The following is a 23,688-nucleotide window of genomic DNA, read 5'->3' on the forward strand; positions in this document are numbered from 1 at the left end:
AGCATTAAACACCTTGATGTCCTTTAGGAATACTGTGTCAAAGATGGCATTCTCTTGATTCCATCTTTGACACCTTTGCAACATTTTCTCTTTCCTAAGCATAATAGCCCAAAGTAGTCATATTCAAAGTGAAGCTCATCACTCATCCACTTCCTTTATGCCAAATGCCTTGAACATGATAATCAGCCAGAGATTCATATAACACAGCCAGGCTGCTTCAAGCTGCAAGTTGGAGTCCTTCATATGCTGCTTGAGATTCTATGAAATTGGACTGAGCTTTTCAGCTCACATTTAATGACACTGGACACTGGACTAGCATCCAGAAATATAAATGACCCATCATAGATACATGAGTTTGAAGGTCATGCTGACAGATGTGAGAAATTTAAATTCAAGAAATTCTGGAATAAAATGTTGCTATTGGTATCACTGGCCACCAATCAACTGGATTTTGCTACAAAGGCTTGTTGGTTCTGTAACAGTCCTCAGGAGGGTATTTTGCATTCCTTACCCATTCTGGCCTCCATATGACTTCAGTGTCATCAATGTGATGGAGTCATTGCTGCATCTCTAATGCAGGGGCAGTTATAAATGGACAGTAAAGGCCCCACCTTCTCACTCTAGCACAGTATTGAATGAGATTTCCTGATCCTTTGTCACCCTTACTCAGTGATGTCTCTTGTCTCTTGTCTTGTAATGGCAGGATGACCAACCTTGTCTTCAACAGGAAAGATTAAATTACATTAGAGGACAAGATTTGTGCAGAGCATGAGAACCAGGATAGATTTGGCTTTGTTAGTGCTTGGTCGTTCTTTGTTTTTCACTTCACATCTTGTAACCTTCCATTTTCAAATTGTTGATGTTCTTGTACCAACCTTTTCACAGTAATCCTGAGAGAAAAGCTACAGTACCTAGCATATGATTTTTGCTGAGAAGCAATTGTTTAACACTGTTCTAACACTGGACCTTACCTAGTATTTTTGTTTTCAGCATAAACCACGGCACAAAAGTCATAACTTCCCAGGTGCAGGCATGGTCCTGTTAAACTTGCCCAGAGTCCTATTCACACAAATTAATCTCACCAAGTATTTGAATTAAGCAAGTGTAGGCAGGCAGTAATCACAATCACACAGAAAATGCAAAAAAAGGCTCTTTACCACTTCTGCTGCAAGCTACTGTGAGAACGTGAACAGAATCACCCTCGAGTTATTAATCATATCAGACTCATAAATACAAAATGTAATTAATTCCTCTCAGACATTTCCTCAGAGATATTCAACAGAGTCTAATTACTAGGACCTTTGGTTCTCAGCTCATGGCTCCTCCCACATGCTGTATCTAACTCCCTCCTCTCTTGTCCTTCACACACCATTACACCCACCAGCATCTCCACACTTTCACAAGATGTGCCGCCAACAACGCATATGGCAAAACAGATTGCAACCCAAGCCCAAGAAAAGCCAAAGACATCTGAAGCATCCTGATCAGGCTTGTGCTTTAGAATTAACAGTTTAGGTCTTGGCACATGTTTAATAACCCAGCACTGAACTGACATGGATAAGAAATAAACAATAAGGATGCTGTAACTTGCAGATGCCCTTTATAGCATTCATTATCTATGCAATTTATCTGGCTTTGTTCTGAAAGAAATATTTTGTCAAGAAACCTAGATAATAAATGGAAAAGGTGGAAGTTTCAAAATATAATAAACAGAACATAATTGTTAAAGGGATACTATTATTAAAAAAATGTTTTTCTCAAGTGAGGAGATAACCAATGATATATGTGTGCCTACTTCATAATGCTGGTGTTATCCAAAGTATCCTAATTTGTGCAAAAGTTTATTAATAAAGGGGTGAAGGTTTGCTAAGTACTTTCAAATGAAATCAGGGCCACTTTAACTATCAGATACCAGGGAGTTAAGTAAATGAAATACTTCTCCTTAAGTGAGGGTTTCAGATAACATTTATAAATTGCTTGGACTACACTGTTGCTTTTTACGATGTTAACCGAACCTCCTTGATTAAGTTACAGCCTTGAAACTAGATGTTCAATTATTCTAAAAATATATTTATAAATATGTAAACTTACTGCACACATTAGGTTACACAATGTTGTGCACTGTAGAGGAGCACGAACTTTGTTCACGTGGCTACCCCTCACTGTACATGCAACAGAACATAAGGATTCTAGCTTCTGCTGTTTCACTAAAACTATGTTGTGTAAATGGAGATTCCTCGCAATGTGACACAGCAAAATCAGACTCAACAGTGTTATGTACATTAGCATATTGATCTGTGCACAAGGTGACAGCAATAAGAAATTCTGGATTTATGTAAGTAACTGAAGTACACTCGAATATTTATCCATGTATTTGTGCAGCACTGCCTTCAAATCAGAACAAAACTATTAACAAAGCTCAGCGTGAAGCCTGCTCCTACAATACTGTGATAATTGTAACTCAGCACAGCGTGAGAGAGAAGATTTAATATAGTACAATTATTGGCACAAGTAGGTGGAAAAAGAATAATTGAGTTTCTTTAATAACATCTTTACAAATTAGAAAGCAAGTTACCTCTCCTCTTTAAATGTACATTTAAAATTCTACATATTCCAACTTCATTTTCTTCTTTACCTTGAACCAAATTAGCCCAGAGCAATAAGTATAAATATCATGCTATTCTGAACCCTGCTCTGCACTGATTTTCACAAAGGATTTCTTCATGGACACAATAAGCAAAAGCGAAGCTGCGAGGCTGCTCCAGTTCATTTTTATAACACAGTGACAAGCATTCATCTGAAGTAAGTATAAAGGAGAAAGCTCACAGAACATAAATAAGCACAGTGCACGTACCCTTTAACTTTCAGTGATATCCTTCCTGCTCAGTTGATGAAGGGACTACAGTTTTTTAAAAAGAGAAAAGACTTCAGACTGCCCCTGCTGTTGCTTCGGGACTTTTACTTTCTTTTCTGGTTGAGGTGTCTGTATAAAAGGGAGGAGCACAGACTTCCACTGACAACCTCTGTGGGCTGACACATAACACTGCTGAAACTCTCAAGTCATTCCATTCTAACTGTGAGAATCATAGACAGGCAGGCAGATGCCGGAGAGGAGAGCTCTCCAAAGGAACTCTGGATTGTGGTCATGGTAGGATTGGGGGATCTCTGGGGGAGTTAATGACAACCAACCAGTGTATGGAAACTTTGGAACGACACTGAGAGCATTGCACGACTTGGCTGGAAATGTGCACTAGGATTTAAAAACCAGTTTAGGGTGATCTATTACAAACAATTCCAAAAGTGGCTTTCAACAGATCAATCCAAAACATAAGGGCAAATGTACAGTATTTGTACAGTATTTCTTTTTAACTCTTTGAGGAAAAGTGGCCATTTTTTAATGAGAATACCATAACAGATTTCTCTTTAGATAGCCAAAAAAATTAAGTTATTGTTTTTTCTCTTCCGATTTTCTTTCCTGACTTTTCAGAGCAATGCATCCTCTGCTAGCCAGTAACTTAATCATTCTTTAGGTGTGCTTGCTAACATCTTTTTCAACTACAGGAAACATCCCAACAGAAAGTTTTGTCATAACACATATTCTTTCTAGCATATGCATATGGGTAGGGGAGTGTAAAGGGGAGCTATAGGCTTGTCAGGGGAGGGCTGGTGAATAAGGTGAGTGTTGGTTAGTAATTTGGAATAAGAATGTAATTTTTTTTGATTAGTCAAAGGGTGATGAACTTTATCTGTTGTACTGCTTCACGTAAAAATCAGAATCAGAATCAGATTTAATATCACTGGCTTACGTCGTGAAATTTGTTAACTTTATGGCAGCAGTCCAATGAAGTACATGGCAAATATGACAAATAATTATAGATAAAAATTGAATTATATTAAGTATGTGTGTGTGTGTGTGTGTGTGTGTGTGTGTGTGTGTGTGTGTGTTAGTCATAGTCATAGTCATACTTTATTGATCCCAGGGGAAATTGGTTTTCGTTACAGTTGCACCATAAATAATAAATAGTAATAGAACCATAAATAGTTAAATAGTAATATGTAAATTATGCCAGTAAATTATGAAATAAGTCCAGGACCAGCCTATTGGCTCAGGGTGTCTGACCCTCCAAGGGAGGAGTTGTAAAGTTTGATGACCACAGGCAGGAATGACTTCCTATGATGCTCTGTGTTGTATCTCAGTGGAATGAGTCTCTGGCTGAATGTACTCCTATGCCCACCCAGTACATTATGTAGTAGATGGGGGACATTGTCCAAGATGGCATGCAACTTAGACAGCATCCTCTTTTCAGACACCACCGTGAGAGAGTCCAGTTCCATCCCCAGAACATCACTGGCTTTACGAATGAGTTTGTTGATTCTGTTGGTGTCTGCTACCCTCAGCCTGCTGCCCCAGCACACAACAGCAAACATGATAGCACTGGCCACCACAGACTCGTAGAACATCCTCAGCATTGTCCGGCAGATGTTAAAGGACCTCAGTCTCCTCAGGAAATAGAGACGGCCCTGACCCTTCTTGTAGACAGCCTCAGTGTTCTTTGACCAGTCCAGTTTATTGTCAATTCGTATTCCCAGGTATTTGTAATCCTCCACCATGTCCACACTGACCCCCTGGATGGAAGCAGCGGTACCTTAGATCTCCTCAGGTCTACCACCAGCTCCTTAGTCTTTTTCACATTAAGCTGCAGATAATTCTGCTCACACCATGTGACAAAGTTTCCTACCGTAGCCCTGTACTCAGCCTTATCTCCCTTGCTGATGCATCCAACTATGGCAGAGTCATCAGAAAACTTCTGAAGATGACGAGACTCCGTGCAGTAGTTGAAATCCGAGGTGTAAATGGTGAAGAGAAAGGGAGACAAGACAGTCCCCTGTGGAGCCCCAGTGCTGCTGATCACTCTGTCGGACACACAGTGTTGCAAGCACACGTACTGTGGTCTGCCAGTCAGGTAATCAAGAATCCATGATACCAGGGAAGCATCCACCTGCATCGCTGTCAGCTTCTCCCCCAGCAGAGCAGGGCGGATGGTGTTGAACGCACTGGAGAAGTCAAAAAACAATTAAATAGTTAAGTTAAAATAAGCAGTGCCAACTAATAGAAATAAAAAAGTATTGAGGTAGCGTTCATGGATTCAATGCCCATTTAGAAATCGGATGGCAGAGGGGAAAATGCTGTTCCTGAATTGCTGAGTGTGTGCCTTCAGGCGTCTGTACCTCCTTCCCAAAGGTAACAGTGTGAAGAGAGAATATCCTGGGTGGTGCCTTCCTCAGGCACACTCCTTGAAGTTGTCTTGGATATTATGGATGGTGATGCAGCCAGTCAGAATTCTCTCCACAGTTTTACACAGGTGAGTTTCAATATATGATGAAAATGATGAATCATATAGCCAAGTGCAGAGACTGAATTTGGGATCCTTGAATTTCTTTTCAAAGTAATATGCATTTTCCGCTGAATACTTTGAAAAAACATCCATAGTTGCTACTAAATGGCATATCTAGTGGCAGTGGGTACAGCTGGTAGTGCTGATGCTTCACAGCTCCAGTGACACAGGTTCAATCCTGATCCATGGAGATACCAGTGAGGAGTCTGCATGGTCTCCATGTGAATATCTGGATTTTCCTGGTGCTCCAGTTTCCTCCCACTACACGGAGACACAGTTAATCAGCTACCATTAAGAATCCCTCATGTGTAGGTGGTGGTGAAGTATGGGAAGGAGTTAATAGGAATCAGGGGTGTTTAAAATTAGAATTGTGTAGAATGAGTGCCAATGGGTGTTTGATGGTCAGATTGGACTTAATGGGAGAAGGGACTATTTCCGCGTTTTAAAACTGTAGAGCATAGAATAATATAAACAGGGACTGGTCCTTTGGCCCACAATGTTCTGCCAAACTAATTAAGCTAATGACATCTAATCCCTTTTGTCTGTACATGGTCCAAAACCTATCATTTTCTGCATATTCACTGTCTACCTAAGAGCCTCTTAAATAGCTCTATCATATCTGTCTCCACTACCACCCCTGATAGTACAATCAAGCACCCATTGCTCTCTGTGTAAAAATCTGGCCCAGTGTGTCTTTGAACTTTGCCACTCTCACCTTAACTGCATGCCCTCTAGTATTAGATGTTTCCTCTCTGGGGAAGATGGCACCAGTGAAAAACGTGACCAATGGCGATGTCCTTCAGTCAGTTCACAAAATTACTTCTTTTACTTCCCGTACTTCTTCTTCTTCTTTCAAATAATATTCAGCTACTGTTGGAGCCTGTGATCAACAGTTTCGCGCCGACTGAGCGATCTGGCACTTTCCTGTCTCCAATGATGTTTGGTGAGTTTTCAAGCAAAGTATGCCAAGAAGCCTGGAGATGGCACGAGACCATGATTGACTCCATTTCTCACTATTCATACTGATTAAAGTGGTGAGGAAGTTTGAAATCAACAAGGGAGAGAACAGAAGGTGAGCGGGTGTTCAGTGCTGGCTGCCTGCAAGTGACTGGTCTCTCTCTCTCGCTGCTCCCGGAGGGAGGTGACTGACTTCGATTTGTTTCACTCTCCCTCTTGCTTGTTACTGCTGGAGGACGTTGCTGGAGTCTTGGGTTTTGTGCAAAGTTTGATTGACGCAGTTTGCAGACTGGACTTTGTAGTTCATGTTACGATGTGTTTCTGATTTTTGGGGCTCCTTTTATTAGTTGTTATTTTGTGCAGTTTTGATCGGGATGGACTGGCTGAGTGGCTTGCAGTCAATGAGCGACACAGCACTAGATTGAACTGAACATTCCTGGACTGTCTGGTTGACATTATGGTTTGTTATTTTATGTTCTGTGCTTTTCGCTTGTTTTTTTTGCTGCTTGCACAATTTGTTCTTTTTTTGCGCATTGCAGGTTTGATGTTTTTCTTTGAACGGGTTCCATGGTTTTCTTTGTTTTGTAGCTGTCTGTGGGAAGATGAATCTCAGGGTTGCAAACTGCATACGTACTTTAATAATAAATGCACTTTGAACTTTGAATCTTGAATCTTTGAACATTGGGAAAAAAGATACTGGTTGTTGACTCTATCTCTGCCTCTCATAATTTTGTAACCTTCAATAAAATCTTCCTCAGCCTCCGCTGATTCAGAGAAAATAACTCTTGTTTGTCCAACCTCACTTTATGACACACACAAACAGTTTACTGGTAAATACCTTCTACAATCCTCCCAAAGCCTCCATATCATTCCTACAGCAGAACTGAATGCAGTAATTTAGACGCAGGCTAAATGGAATTTTGTGAAGTTGTAACATTACTTCGTATTGTATAACAATTGCATAAATCAGAGGTTTGCAGTAATGTAGGTCCAGGATGTATCCCAACTAAGGTAAATAACATGTCCATTTGTATAAACTAGGAAATGCTCGATGAATGGAGACTGACATAATGATCAACAATATAATCCAGTTCAGTTGTGAGCTTGTGATTTACTGTATGCTGTGTTTTAAACATTCAAAGTTCAGTGTTCAAAATTCAACATAAATATATTATCAAAGTGCATATATGTGACTATATACAACCCCGAGATTCATTTTCTTGTGGGCATTTGCAGAAAATACAAGAGACACAATAGAACAGACAAACAATCAATGTGCAAAAGACAACAAACTGAGCAAATACAAAAAGAAATAATATTAATAATAAATAAATAATTATGATTATCAAGAACATGTGATGAATAGTCCTTGAAAGTGAGTCCATAGGTTGTGGGAACAGTTCAGTGACGGGGCAAGTGAAGTTGAGTGAAGTTATCCCCGCTGGTTCAAGAGCCTGATAGTTGAGGGTAATAACTGTTCCTGAAACTGGTGGTGTGGGTCCAGAGGCTCCTATATCCTTCTTTCTGATGACAGCAGCCAGAAGAGAGCATGGCCTGGGTGGTGAGGGTCCTTGATGATGAATGCTGCTTTCCTGCAACAGCTCTCCACGTTAATGCACTCAGTGGTGAGGAGGGATTTACCCATGGTGGGCTGGGCCATATCCACTATGTTTTGTAGGATTTTCCATGCAGGCATTGGTGTTTCCATACCAGGCTGTGATGCAAACAGTCAATATACTCTTCACTACATATCTATAGAAGCTTGGCAATGTTTTAGATGACATACTGAATCTTCACCCAGTTCTAAGAAAGTAGAGGCGCTGTGATGCTTTCTTCATAATGGTACTTCAGTTCTGGACCCAGAACAGATCCTCTGAAATGATAACACTGAGGAATTTAAAGTTGCTGACCCTCTCCATTTCTGATCCCCCGTTGAGAACTGGCTCGGGGACCTCCGTTTCTTTCTCCTGAAGTCAATAGTCTGTTTCTTGATCTTGCTGATATTGAGTGAGAGGTTATTGTTGTGGCACCACTCAGCCAGATAAAATCTTCCTCCTATATGCTGATTTGTCACCAGCTTTGATCTGGCCTACGACAGCAGGGTTGTCAGCAAATTTAAATGTAGTGTCGGAGCTGTGCTAAGCCTCACAGTCGTATATGTAAAGCCATTCTGAGGTCAGTTTGGTTGATATGTAGAGTTCATAGTTTAAAAATATGGTTTAATTCCCATAATAAAGAAAGGTTTAAGGCTGATTTATACTTGTGCGTACGGGCTACGCCGTAGGCCTGATTTATACTTTTGCTTAGCCCTACGCCATAGCAAGCATGCGTAGTTGTGTCTGCATCGCTCTACAATTCACCACCAAATCACTAGTTGGCGGTGGGGTTTCTATGCCACTGTGTTGAGTTTCTTCGTGAGAGACATGGACGAAGAAATGCATTTCAAATATTTTCTGATGTCAGCAGGTAGATTTGACGATTTGGTTCATCGTCTCCAACCATTTATTTTGCATCAGTGTACAGATATGGTAGAGAAAATCAACTGGAAATGCATATGAGGAAATGAGATGCTACCAAGCAGAACAATCACAGTTGTTGCGGTCTGCTTCGCTGCGACGCATGAGTTACATTTTTGGGGAGGTGCACATCACTCTACAGCGTAGGGTACAGTGTAGGGTACACGGTACCTATGGCGTACATTTGGTGCACAAGAATAAGTCAGCCTTGATCCTGGAAACTGCTGTTACAATACTAGAAGGATGTTTGCCATTGTAAAAAAGAGTAACTCTTTAGAACTATCTTCTATATTGTGTCTGACGAGATGAAAATACATGGCATGAAAAGTTTGATTAGCTATTACACTACTCTATTGGAAAATACTCTGGTCAAGGCTTTTTGCTCATTTTGAAAATCATCTGAATATAGGGCATTGACTCTGTCGCTATATATCCTAACATTTCACCATTATGCTTACCCTGTAATGGAATATAAAAGAACTGCCGGTGATATTCTATGCTCTCCTCCCACACTTCCCAATCATAGATAATCAGTGAGATGTTAAAAGTACTGACTAATTTGATTCAAAACGTTTCCACCATTATGTCACTCGGTGGCATTGCATTTATACAGACGTGTCTCTGGAGTGAAACAGGGGTGACAATCAGGAAAAAACATTGCCAAGTCTATTTCAGAATTAGAGTGATGGATAGACATGGGTTTGAATGATATTCAGTACTCTTGATCCAAAAATCAGATGAAAGGCTATCTTTGTAACCTGCAGAAGTTCTTTATGTTCTACGCATTATTTAGTTTGTCATGACACTTCCTGTACAAGAAGTGTTATTTTCCTATGGTGAAGCTTTTGGAATTAACAATGAGCTTTCACTGTTCACAGGAAATATCAAAGGAGTCTCAACTAACTGGCTGACAGTGGCAGAAGTCAGTATCATTTTGTTGGACATGATTTTTACCCTTTTGACAAGGTAATGTAACATTGAGATTCAGACCCGAAAGCAATTTCTCTTTACTTAGTCTTGTAGAATGATGGCAAAACCAAACAAAAACTACAGAGTTCAGAGTATTCACACCACACCTGACTTTGCACCAAATCACCAAATCAGTATAGGTGAGGCTTACTTTTGCAGCCTGTTACAAGAAGTTTGATTGTGTGCAATGGTGTGCAATAACAAATCAGCAACCATGAATGGAACCGTAAATCAGCTGAACATAAGGTGGGCATTCAATTTGCTACCCCCTGTTTTACATTGTTCCACAAAGCTAAAATTACCATGGTTTCACAGGAAGCCAGAGTTTCTGATTTCTGCGTCATTTACACATTGCACTGGTTTAAGTGTGAAGGCCAAATAGTCTTTTCTTGTACTGTTAATTTCTATGATTCTGGGGGGCGGGGGCGTTAAGTGAATATTTTTCTGTTCAGATGCATTACATTGCTTGAATTTTCCTTGTTTTCCTATTTCTCCTTTAGTTGTGCACAGCTTCAGATATTAACATCTGTGCCGAAGGCGCTTCAATGACGTGAGGCAAAAATGCTGTGTATGTAATTTCAAAATAATGCCAAGGAGGAAGTGTGAGAGGGTCAAAAACATATGCAACTCAGGAAAGCCTGAACATAGGTAACTTTGCCAAGACTGGGAGGTAAATAATGAAGAAATGATGAATAAAGTGAATGTGACTCTATAATCCAACATCCAATTTCCCCGAGAGTGAAAGAGAGGTGTGATATTCCATAGTTCTAGCTGCAGAGGTTAGTGAAGGCAGTTGCCCATATTTGTTGTTTATTAGGTATTAAAACTGGTTGCTGGAATTTCAGATGATGCTACTAATCGAAGTATTTGATTACATTCCTTCATGTAATAGTACTAGGAACACTGGATTCTTTGAGGGGTTTTCTTCATTTGAACAAAACAACATCATTATCTTGTATTTGTTTAAATGCATCGAGATGATACAACATGGGGAATTGGGACGTAAGATACCACTGTTCTCAAAATAATTCTTTCATGGACATACCTGATTGTCAAGAACAATGGAGTCATCGAGTCACAGTGCAATGCAGTGTGGATACAGGCTCTTTGTCGGAACAAAAGGCTTATATCCATGCTGACCACAGTGGCCAGTGGCCAGTGGCCACTCAGCTAGTGTCAATTTCCTGGCTTGGCCCATATCCCTCTAAGCTTTTGCTCCTCTATATACCTACCCAAGTGTTTCTTTAATGGTAAACATAAGAGATTCTGCAGGTGCTGGAAGTCTTGAACAACACACATAAAATCATCAGGTCAGGCAGCATCTATGGAGGAGAAAAACAGGACTGATGAGGGGTCTCAGCCTATAACGTTGACTGTTTATTCCCCTCCATAGAGGATGCCTAAGTAAATGCTGAGTTCCTTCACCATTTTCTGTGTGTGTTTCTTCTTTGATGGTATTATCGTAAGTGTCTGAACTATTTCTTACGGCAGCTTGTTCCATATACCCACACAACTTGCATGAAAATGTTGCCCCTCAGATCCTTTATAGATCATTCTCCTCTCACCCTAAATCTATGCTCCCTGGTTCTGGAGTCCTCTCCCTTGGGGAAAAGACTGTTACCATCCACTTTATTTATGCCTTTCATAATCTTAAACACTTTTATAATGCCACCCCTCATCCTCGTATGTTCCAATGAATAAAGACCAAACCTGGCCATATTCTTCCTGCAACTGAGGCCCCCTAAGCCTTGTAAATACTTTCTGCACTCTTTCCAGTTTAACTATGCCTTTTCTGTAATAGGTGAGCAAAACTGTACACAGTTTCACCTGTGACGTATACGACTGTAATATATCTCAACTCCAGCACTCATTGCCCCGATATCTGGAAGTCTGCAGGCTAAACACATTTGACACCGCCCCCGCCCCCCCAGTCTACCTGTGCATCACTTTCAATGATCTATGCACTCTTAAGGTCTTAGTTCCATTACACTCCTTCATACCCTACCACTCACAGGATAAGTCCTAAACTGGTTTGATTTTCCAAGCTGCATTATGTCTCACTTAACTGTATTGAGACCACCTGCCACTTTTTGACCCACTTCCCAAACTGATGCCGCTGTAATTGAGGATAATCTTCTTCACTTTCAATAACACCTCCAAATTTAGAGTCATCTGCCAGCTTGCTGATCAAACCCTGTGCATTTGCACCCAAATCATTTACTGATTTGTATCCATGGTTACTCAACCATGGAGGTGTACAGATGACATTGAGTAAACAGGCATCCAGTGTACCACGTTATTGCCCGTATGTTTGTAGCTGGTGTGGAAACACTATCTTACAAGAGTAGGAATTCACTGGAGAAACAGAAGGTCTCATTTCCATCTCATGAACAGAAATGGAGTTACAGAATCTCAGAATTGAAAAGAAGTATCGGTGTTAAGCATTTGTGTATCTAATATTTTAATCTTTTGGGGGGGTGAAAATTGGACAGCAACAGAGAAAGTTTGTGAGATATTAAATTACTATTTTAAATTGTACTCCCACCTTATTCTAATACGTGTTCACCCAGCTCTAACACAGTGTGTGTGTAGTATCCCAGTATGTAGAGAACGATGCATCTTTCTTTATAGCTTCTACCAGATGGAGCTAGATAGCGTTGACTGAATTCACTTAGAAAGGAAATTCACTGCCTGCCTTTGCTGAGAAAACAGTCTGTGAATTTACTGCATAATATTTGAATTCTGGAAAATGTAAACAGATGATAGTCACTGATGGTATGCAGAAAGGTGATGGGTGTCTAATTATACAGTATGTTAGGCCTTGATTAAATATATGAATATGGTTGATATGATGATTTGTCATATTCATAAATTGTGTGCAAATGGGTGCTGATATCATTGGTAAAAGAAGGAAAATAGCATGGGGACTATGGTAGTAATGAAGAAGAGTTTAAATACTTTTGCTATTGGTAGGGCAGAGTTTAATGATTATCCTTAATCATTCTTGAGAATGGTGAGTCACCTTTACAGCATCTGTGCATGTTGTGAAGCTACACCCACATTGTTGTAAGGTAGTGAATTGCTGGGTTTTAAAGGGTTCCTAAAATGGCGTCAGATTAATAAATGGCCCACGTCAGTGCTACCTTTAGTGTTACAGGATGTGGATATTGCTGATTTCCAAATAGTGCAAAGATGTTTGACAGTTGTTGCTGTGCGCTCTGCAGATGATGCATAATGGATCGACAGTGGACTGAGAGAGAATCCTATTTACAGCAGTAGGTGAGGTGAAAATTGCATTGTTGCCTTGATCTGGAGGTTGTCAAATTGCTTGATTGTACTGGGAGCTGTTCTCACATCAGCAACTGGAGAATAATCAATCACACTCCTGAGTTGTGCCTTTTAGGTTGCGGGAAGCCTTTTCAGAACTATGTTCCACAGTGCTTCTGAAGCCACAACTGTTCCAGGAGGTTTCTAGTCAACGGTGAGCTCCGTCCCATTTACCCTGGCCACAGGATATAGGTATTAGGGCACTAAATATTTGTTATGCCACTGCATCTCAAGAGGAGATGGTTAAACTCAATTTTGTTGGAGATGGACATTGTATAGACATTATATAGAATGAATGTTCTTTGTTATTTATCAGCCCTGAACTTAATCTTGTTGAAGCTCAGAATGACTTATCCTCTGAGCCTTGTTGATTGAACACAGGCTCTTGACCGGAAGTGAAAACTGATTAAGGCACCCTCGCTCCTCGTACTTCTTCTTCTCTTCTTCCTGCTGTGAAGCCACTGGCAAAGACCACTTAATTTCTTAGTTCTACAGAACTGAGCAAACAAAGAAGAACCAATCCCTTCTGAGATATGCTCGGAAGTGCCTCCAGATAGATCCATGAACTTAAAAGCTTTATGAGTTAAAAATCTCCCATTGATAACTAGAATTAGAGCAAGGACTGAAAATGATCACATAATATTTTTCAACAGGCAACAGAGTCCATCAACAAAGAAGTCTCTTATAAAACATATACACGGGTTGATTTTATGTTTATGGTTACCTGGGGTAAATTGGGTCTGCAGACTATGTGTTCCTTTCAGAAATAGTGGAAATGGAAACTGGACAGCTTTTATAATAGTTGGCTCAATTTTACAGCCAGAAGGCAAATCGAGAGCCTCTTGCATTTGCTGGGGTAGCACTAAGTGTTTCTAACCTTGATTAATAAAGCAACTAGAAAATACTGAAACAACAGGAATTCTGCAGATGCTGGAAATTCAAGCAACACACATCAAAGTTGCTGATGAATGCAGCAGGCCAGGCAGCATCTCTAGGAAGAGGTACAGTCGACGTTTCAGGCTGAGACCCTTTGTCAGGACTGAGGTACAGTCGACGTTTCAGGCCGAGACCCTTCGTCAGGACTAACCCTTCGTCAGTTAGTCCTGACAAAGGGTCTCAGCCTGAAACGTCGACTGTACCTCTTCCTAGAGATGCTGCCTGGCCTGCTGCATTCACCGAGAAAATACTGAGCCAAGTACATTCTACATTTTCTGTCTCTTTTAAGAAGCACTTGGATAGGTACATGGAGGGGCAGGTCTTGGAGGGATATGGGCTGAATGCAAGAAATAGGGAAGATTTCTTGTGCACCCTGGTCTGGGTGGACAACTAGGGCTGAATGGCCTGTATTCATGCTGTATGGTTCTATGACTCTATTATCTAGAATTATACAGCACCATATCTGCCACTAGACATATTGCTTTGTAGTTTGACATGGAGATGTTACGTGGAGAATTGTATGAATATATCTGAGTATCATCCACTGTGAATCCATGAATGCAACAAGTACAACACTTCCACAAATTTTAGACCATGGTTTGTGTTATGTCAAAAGAATGTCAAACATTGTCAGCCACTATAATTTTATTCTCAGATTCAGGATGATTCTTAATGAGACCAATAATGATAATTTATAAAATGATGGTTCACTAATTAATTCTGGTGACATTTTAATCCACAGTGATATTATTGCAAGAAAGAATCTGCGAACATCAGAAGTCAGACAATTCCCCACAGTCAGGTCCTCCAAGAGGACCACAACCTTGTTGTGGGTTGGAGGCTTGGGTGCCTCAATGACCCAGAGAGCTATGCAGGCTGGAGTCAGGGCTTTATGCAGGGTCACCCATGCCAAACCAGTCAAAGGGTAGAGGCCACACTAAAAGTGGTCCACCAATCCTCCAGGTTTGGGAGTTCAGCTCAGGACTAACAACCCTGACTGGTCAAGCAAAACTGTTGCAGAAACAGCAATGAAGAGTCCTACATCTCAGTGTGATGATATTCCTGAGTCTCCACCCGGGACTTGCATGACCGACAGTAAACCGAGAGCAAGCTACTGACACAATGAAGGAAGTCGTGAACACCGCCAGAGATGGAGGACCTTCATTGTTGCCCTAAACAACAGCAGCATAATGGGCAAAAGAAGAAATAGCTCCTTTTAGGCCATGCTTAACCTCTAATGGCCAAATTCAAAGAGCTGGCAGCAAGGTTCGGCAGATTGCCAATCTATTCAAGAAAAGAAAACAGTATGATGCATTCCAGAAACAGGAAAGGGAGTGTTAACAAATGTAAATAAAATTTTTGTGCAGTTGAGAAGTGATGAATGGGAGTAACAATTTGTTTTACAAATAAAAGTTTTTGTCATATTATTTGGATGAAATTCAATTCTTCACCGCATTAAGAGTCAGAGATACCAATGGACCTGGATGTTTTTCATCGCTATTGTGTAAAGTAGGAGCTATAATTCGACTGTTGTGAATAAGCTTCTGGTTCAACATTTTCCTTTTTGACTTTGTGCCTGATTTTACATTTCCAAATACCTATCTTGTTTGCATGTGTTATTTAGGTGTGCATTGTGATCTCTGCCACAATAAGGGAGTATAGGCTTAGATCACCATTTTATTGATATGCTATGGGTTGATAAAGGTGACTCAAGATTAAAGGTGAGATGTTTGCTGGAATGTCAAAGATAATCCATTGGGCTACATGAGAAAGAAGGGTGAGTGAAGAAATGTATTTGAAAATAAGGAAATATTGGAAAAGAAAAAAAATACCAACTTAGATTTGAAAGCTGGGAAAAGGTGTGTGAGAGTAAGCAAAAGAGCATTGGAAAAAATGAGAAGGTAACTGTAGAATTGTTCACCTGCTAAACAAATGATCTCAGAGATTCAAAGATGGAAATGCATTTCTTTTTGGTGTTCACTTGGGATCAAGGGTGATTTTCTATGGTTTCTATGGTTCTTTGGTGACTGAACCCCAGACTCTTCTCAATAGAGTAAGTGGGTGAAGAGTTTATATGGTGATGCATTCTTTCCTCCCTTATTTCTGGGCTCCTGTGCACTCCTGAATTATGGATCAAGATTCTTAGTAGCATCCCAAACACTTCAGTTTGAACGGTTACGGTGTGTGAGATTCCCAGTAGTCAGTGGAAATTCTGCATTTAGTAAAGAATGTTTAAAATCTCTGACAGTAATAGTTATCTTCCAGATGTTGACATCTGCAATACTGCAAATACCCAGAGGATTGAATAATATGCTCTTTCCATCTGTCTCTCACCTTATTTTTCTTCCAATCTTCCAAAGGGAATGCCCTCCATGACTGTGTCTCCTACAGCTAGGTCCTGACCTCCTTCACTTGAAGGAGAGGTCTGAACTGAGCTCCTCTGCATGAAAGAGAGATCTGACCTAAACACCGCGGAGCTCTCCCAGTACAAGTTAATCAAATGTTCCAATTGCTTTCTGTGTGACTGAGAAAGTACATACTGAGCAGCAGGATAAGAAGTGTGTATTACACAGCTCAGTGACTACCACTATGGCTACTTTATGCCTAGCATGACAGGGAAACACCATGATTCATTCCTCGTGTTGGAAAAGTAATAAAAGAAAAGCATGCATCATTAACTGAGTCATATAGCACAGAAAAGCTTTCACACCCACTTGCCAGTCAGTAACCTTGCCCTTTACAATGCTGAAAAAATGTTCTGTGTTTAAACTTAAGCGTTAATATTAGCAGCATTATTATTGGCTACTCTTTTAATTAAAGGTCAAACTATCTCCTCTATTTCGTTTCTTCCTTCATGGATAATCTAATCCCGAGACATTAAAGGAATTGATACGTAGATAAATAGAAACTGTTTCCTGTGTTGGAGGTCTGAACAAAGAAATAAAACCTTAAAATGATGGGGCTGGGCCATGAAGTGTGATACCAGAAAGCACTTCTTCACTGAAGGATGGGAGAAATCTGTTCCCAAATAAAGCAGTGGAGGCTGGGTCAATTTTAAATATTTAATTTGTGATTGTTAGATTATTATGGAAATATTATTGTAATGTTATAGTCCAAATGATAGGAATTAAAATGATTCATTTCACGTACAAGAGAAAATCTGCAGATGCTGGAAATCCAAGCAACACACACAAAAGGGTGGAGGAACTCAGCAGGCCAGTTAGCATCTTTGGAACAGAGTGAACAGTCGATGTTTTGGGCTGAGATCTTTCATCAGGATGAAGGGTCTTGGCCTGTAACGCCGACTGCTTATTCTTTTGCATACCTTGCCTGCTGAGTTCCTCAAGCATTTTGTGTGTGTTGATTGATTTCATATATCACATTTGTGTACATGCATGCATACCCTCTCTCATAAGGCAGAGATTGATAGGTTGTTGATTGGACAGAGCATCAAAAGTGCCGGGAACTGGGGTTGAGGAGGAGAAAAAAATAGGTTCAGCCATGAACGGTGGAGCAGACTCGATGGGCCAGATGGCCTAATTCTGCTCCAATGTCTTATGGTCTTATGGTCTTATAAGCGCATAGGCACATCGACCTTCTCACAGCAAGTGCACAGTGTCTTATGAAATACAGTTACTCTTGCTTCCATCTTTCCCCTACAATCTTCCGAATAAACAGAACAATAAGTAAATGATTATATATACAATCTGTTCCATGTATATCTCACTGTTTTATGTGGATTCTTCCTCATTATCATTTGTTATTGACATCTAGCATTGTTTGATAAATCCAGACTATAATGTGCTGGGAGGATTAGATCATTTCTTTAACTTCTGACATGCCAGTATGAACAATGCCAGCCAATCTATAAACAGGGCTGTTTGTGAAAATAGTAATCTGCTTCCAAATTGCTTCCATCTTTAAACCAATAGAAGTTTCTTTCCATAGTGAAGGGATTCATATGTGGTAAGATTCTGACTGTCCCATTACAAAACCCAGCAACAGAGTGATAAATTGGTAAGAAATTCCAAGAATTTATTTATTGATTATGTGAAGCAGAATTACAAACATACTGGTACAGAATGTCTTTATGATTTTGCAATCCATTGAAACAGAATGCAAAAAAAAACCTTGGGTGACACACACGAAATGCTGGAGGAACTCAGCAGATCAGGCAGCTTAAATAAAAGAGTCGACATTTCATGACAAAGCCCCTCATCAAGGCTAGAAAAGAAGGGGGTAGAAGTCAGAATAAGAAAGTGGGCAGAGGAGGGGGAGGAGCACATGCTGGCAGGTGATATATGAGACCAGGCGAAGGGGAAGTTGGTTAGGTGGATGAGGAGGGGTGGATGATGTGAGAAGCTGGGTGGAAGAGGTAAAGAACAAAAGAAGAAGAAATTTAATAGGATAGGATAGGTGACCAAGGAGTGAAGGGAAGGAGGTGGGGGAGATGAAGAGAAGGAGTGAAAGGGCAACCAGAATGGTGAATGGGGGAATCTCCCCCAAAAACAAAAAGGGAGAAAAGCAGCTGGGAGGGAAGCAGAGACAAAATATGAGGGGTTTAGCCAAGCTGAGTTTAGCCTCATTATGGCAGTAGGGGAGGCCATGGACAGACACGTCAGTATGGAGTGGACAGAGAGAAGTTGCAAGCTGAAATGATCCCTCAGTCAGCAATGGATTTCATCGATATAGAGGAGGCTGCATCAGGAGTATGGTCCACATAAATGACTCCCACAGAAATGCAGGTGATGTGCTGCCTCACCTGAAAGGACGGCTAAGGGCCCTGAATGGTGGTAACAGAGGCAGTGTAGGGGCCTGTGAAGCACCTGTCACATTCATAGTGACAAGTGCTAGGAGGGCAATCTATGGGGGATGAATGAGTGGACAAGGGAGTCATGTAGAGAGTGATCCCTTTGTATTTTCATTGCAGAATTAAGAACAAAGCAATGTGGCCTTTTGAAGTAGGCCTTTCTTCACATACAGATTCTTTTGCTTGGGTTTGCAAATGCATATAAGCTATTTAATTAAACATAAAATGTTGTACCTCTGGAAATGAACCAAAAAAAAAGCAGAAAGATAGAACAGGCCACTAAATGTCTCAAACAAAGTCTGTGCCTTGATGGTGTGGAGAAAGAGATTGACAAATTTGTTATTTGATTCCATCTTTTGTCTTTCAGCATCCCTTTAACAGAGCCTATGGCAAAACTGGATTCTTTCTGCTGCTGTTCCCTACGTGTGATCTGACCTATGCATTTAGATTAGCTAATTTAGGAGCTTGGAACTTGATTACTATAGAATGTGCATTATGCATTATTGCGTTCTTAATAGCAGCCTGCCTGAAGGAATTGCTTCAAATAAACTGCAATCCTCGCCTTTCCTGTGGAAAACCTATTTTATTATTGCATTTTGAAGACATAGAAATGTCCTTTTTCCTTTCATTCATTTGACTTTAATGAATCAAAAAAGATGGGACTAGTGTCAGATGTGTCACTGAGGTAAAGGGTAATGCAGGAATGGGCACAAGGGACCAAAGAGCCTCTTGGACTTCTACTTCTTATGCACAATTTGCATATTGAAACTTTTCATGTTATGGCACTTACGAAACAGCCTTTTCTGATAATATTTATTCATTTATTTGGAATACTGCAAAACCACTTATTTTTTGAACAATTACTTAATTATATCAGCTATATCTCTAATTAAAACTCAAACTCCATCTATGAGGAATAAGATTTCACAAACACTAAAGAGATTTTGATCTGATAATCTGGTTTATTGTTATTAGTTGAGTGCTAAATATCAGTACATTGGTGCAAGTATCTTTGCTTTTCTTTGAAATAGTGTGGTAGGATCTTTTGTGTTCAGCTGAGAGAGCAGAGGTGCCTTTAGTTTGGTGTAGTATGCCCCACTACCGCACTGAAGTGTCATCCTAGGTGATATGAAATTCTGGAGTAGGGCTTGAATCCACAAACTTCTGGCTCAAAGGAAAGAGTCGTTTAATCATCAAGGCAAAGTCGATAAAGGAAATAATATGATGCCTTTTACTCAGTCACAAACATGACTGTGGACTCAACAGAAAACTTATTTGAAGAAATTATTTGGGAAAACAGACTGATGGGCATGGTGAGACTACCTCAGAAAAAAATAATTGTTATAATGTCTACCAGCCATTTCTGATTCCAAAATGTTTTTTTTTGTTTTCATTTTCACTTCCTTTTTGAGCTAATTAAAATCCCGCTCTTGGTGCTGAAGGTGCTGAAGCAGTTCTCAGAGGGGTGAAGTAATTATTGTTTAATGCTTGTGTTTCACTCCTTTACTCAAAATAAGCAGCATGGCAAATTAATGAACTTGCAAAATGAATAAGTAATGCCTTAACATCCCCATACAGAAGAAGCTCCCGACATTTTGCAAGGGTGTTTAATGAGAACAGATTTCATCTTCTTTTGGTCGATGATGAGTTTGAATACACTGTTGGCTACTTCACTGAACAATTGCTATGCAGTTTTTCACCACAGGGGCATTGCAGTCATACTGCCTTCAATGTATTTGAATGGCATTATTACGGTTGTTTACTTCTGAAGTAAACCATTCCTTACAGTGAAGGATTATGATTCTATGAAGTGTTGTAATTTTTTGCAAATCAGGTAACATAGAATTACAATTGACATTGACAGATGAATTACCACAGCCTTTTTTTCCAGGGAAAGAGAACCAAAAACTATAGGGCATGAGGTGAGAGGGAAAAGATTTAAAAAGGATCTGAGGAGCAATTTCTTCATGCAAAGGGTGGTGAGTATATAAGACCATAAGACATTGGAGCAGAAATTAGACCATTTGCCCATCGAATATACTCCGCCATTCAGTCAAGGCTGATCCTTTTTACCCCCTCCTCAGCCCCACACCCTGGCCTTCTTCCTGTAACCTTTGATGCTATGTCCAAGCACGAACCGATCAAGCTCTAGCTTAAATACACCCAACAACTTGACCTCTACAGCTGCCCGTGGTAATAAATTCCACAAATTCACCACCCCCCGGCTAAAGAAATATCTCTACATCTCTGATTTCAATGGACATCCCTCTATCCTGACATTGTGCCCTCTTGTCCTAGACTCCTTCACCACTGGAAATATCCTTTCCATATCTACTCTGTCTAGGCCTTTCGACATTTGAAAGGATTCAATGAGCTCCCCCCTCACCATTCTAATTTCCACGGAGTACAGACTCTGAGCCATCAAACATCCCTCATATGATAACCCTTTCATTCTCAGAATCATCCTTGTGAACCTCCTCTGAACTCTCTCTAATGCCAGCAAAACTTTTCTTAGGTGAGCCCAAAACTATTCACAAATCTCAAGGTGAGGCCTCACCAGTGCCTTATAAAGTCTCAGCATCACATCCCTGCTCTTGTGTTCTAGACCTCTTGAAATGAATGCTAACACTGGATTTGCCTTCCCCACCACCAACTCAATCTGCAAGTTACTCTTTAGTGTGTTCTGCACAAGGGCTCCCAAGGCTTTTAGCATCTGATTTTTGGATTTTCTCCCTTTTCAGAAAATAGTCTGCACATTTATTTCTACTACCAAAGTGCATGACCGTGCATTTTCCAACATTGTATTTCATTTGTCACTGTCTTGTCCATTCTCCTAATCTGTCTAAGTTCTTCTGCAGCCTATCTGTTTTCTCAATTCTACATGCCCCTCCACCAGTCTTCGTATCATCTGCAAACTTGGCAGCAAAGCCATCTATTCCATCATCTAAATCATTGATATACAGTGTAAAATAAGCAATCCCAACACCGACCCCAGCAGAACACTACTCGTCACTGGCAGCCAACCAACAAAACATCCTTTTATTCTCACTCGCTGCCTCCTACCAATCAGCCAATGCTATAACCATACCAGCAACTGTCCTGTAATGCCATGGGCTCTTAACTTGGTAAGCAGCCTCATGTGTGGCACCTTGTCAAAGAGCTTCTGAAACTCCAAATGTACAACATCCACTGCATCTCTTTTATCTATCCCACGTGTAATCTTCTCAAAGAATTCCAACAGGTTTGTCAGGCAAGATCTTCCTTTAAGGAAACCATGCTGACTTTGTCCTATCTCGTCTGTGTAATCAAATACCCTTTAACTCCATATGGAACAGGTTGCCAGAGAAAGTAGTTGACGTAGATACAATAGTGACATTCAAACTACTTTTAAATATGTAAATCGGTAGGAAAAGTTTAGAGGGATATGTCAAATATGGACACATAGATTTGCTTAGGATGGCATGTATATTGATCAGCAAGTATGAAAAATAATGTTTCCATGCTATATTATTCTATGAATCTACATCAGATAAATCTCCAGGTTAGATACTCCATCTGTAGTGAGGTACCTGTTCTCAGCTAGCTTCAAACAAATCAAAAAAAAAAGAAAAGAAAATTCAAACAGAATTTCCAATCTTGAGGACATCAGGGGACTGTTATGTACTTTGCTTCACAGGGACATGGCTCAACCCCAGCACTCTGTACACGACACTCCAGCTTGAGGGCTTCACCTTCCACCACATGGACCGGGCAGTGAAATTTGGTAATGGCAAAGACGGTGGAATCTGCTTCATTATTAACTCGTCATGATGCAGAAGCACGATGGTTCTGCTTCAGTCCTGATCTACCAGCCTGGAAGATCTGCCGGTCACGTGTCGTCCATTCTATCTGTCGAGGGAATTCTTCACCATGTACATGCTACCACTGGTAAACATCAAGATGATATTAGAATAGCTGAGTTCTGTGATCAACAGTCACACGACAGTACATTCTAAGGCCTTCCTAAACATTGTGGGGGAACGTAAGGTCAACTTGAAGAAGTCTCTGACAAAATACAACCACCATGTCACCTGTGGAACTAGAGGAGTCACAGACTTGATCACTGTCGTCAAGAATGTTTACTGTCCCATCCCATGTCCATGCTTTAGTAAGTTGGATAAATTGGCTGTACTTTTACTTACAACATATTGGCAGATACTGATGACCGCAGCCCCAGTGGTGAGATCTGTGAAGGGAGGTGGAGGAGCACTTACAAGGCTGCTTTGATCTGGTGGACTGGACAACATTCATGCATTCATCTTCAGATCTGAATGAACATGCAATGGCTGTCACTGACTTCATCAAGACATGCATGGATGAGTGTGAGCTTTCAAGAACATACAGAATTAACCCAAACCAGAAGCTGTGGATGAACCAAGAGACTTGCTGTCTACTGAGTTTAAAAGTTCAAAGTAAATTTATTATCAAAGTATATATAGGACACGATATACAGCCCTGATAGTCATTTTCTTGTAGGCAAGCTCAATAAATCCATAATAGAATAATAACCATAAAAAATCAGTGAAAAACCTCACCAACATTAGCATTTGACCAGTGTGCAAAAGACACCGAACTGCGCAGGTATAAAATGAAAGAAAAAACAATAAATAAATATTGAGAACATGAGATGATGAGTCTTTGAAAGTGAGTCCATAGGCAACAGAGGCACTGCCCCACTTTGCAATTTCACTTACAAGCTGGACCCAGGGCCAATATTCTGAAATGATAACACAGAGTA

General features: G+C 40.4%; 1 protein-coding gene across 2 annotated transcripts in view; it reads right to left on the reverse strand.

Moving 5' to 3' along the window:
- The window catches only part of ppp2r3a (protein phosphatase 2, regulatory subunit B'', alpha), a 345,954-nt gene extending 342,831 nt beyond the window's left edge, over window positions 1-3,123 (reverse strand). For both annotated transcript variants that reach the window (XM_072255640.1, XM_072255635.1), the window contains exon 1: window positions 2,855-3,123. The gene's annotated coding sequence lies outside the window, so the exon portion shown is untranslated. The remainder of the gene's footprint in view (window positions 1-2,854) is intronic.
- Window positions 3,124-23,688: the final 20,565 nt, after the last annotated feature.

Source organism: Mobula birostris, chromosome 4 (genome assembly GCF_030028105.1).
Source record: "Mobula birostris isolate sMobBir1 chromosome 4, sMobBir1.hap1, whole genome shotgun sequence".
Lineage (NCBI taxonomy): Eukaryota > Metazoa > Chordata > Chondrichthyes > Myliobatiformes > Myliobatidae > Mobula > Mobula birostris.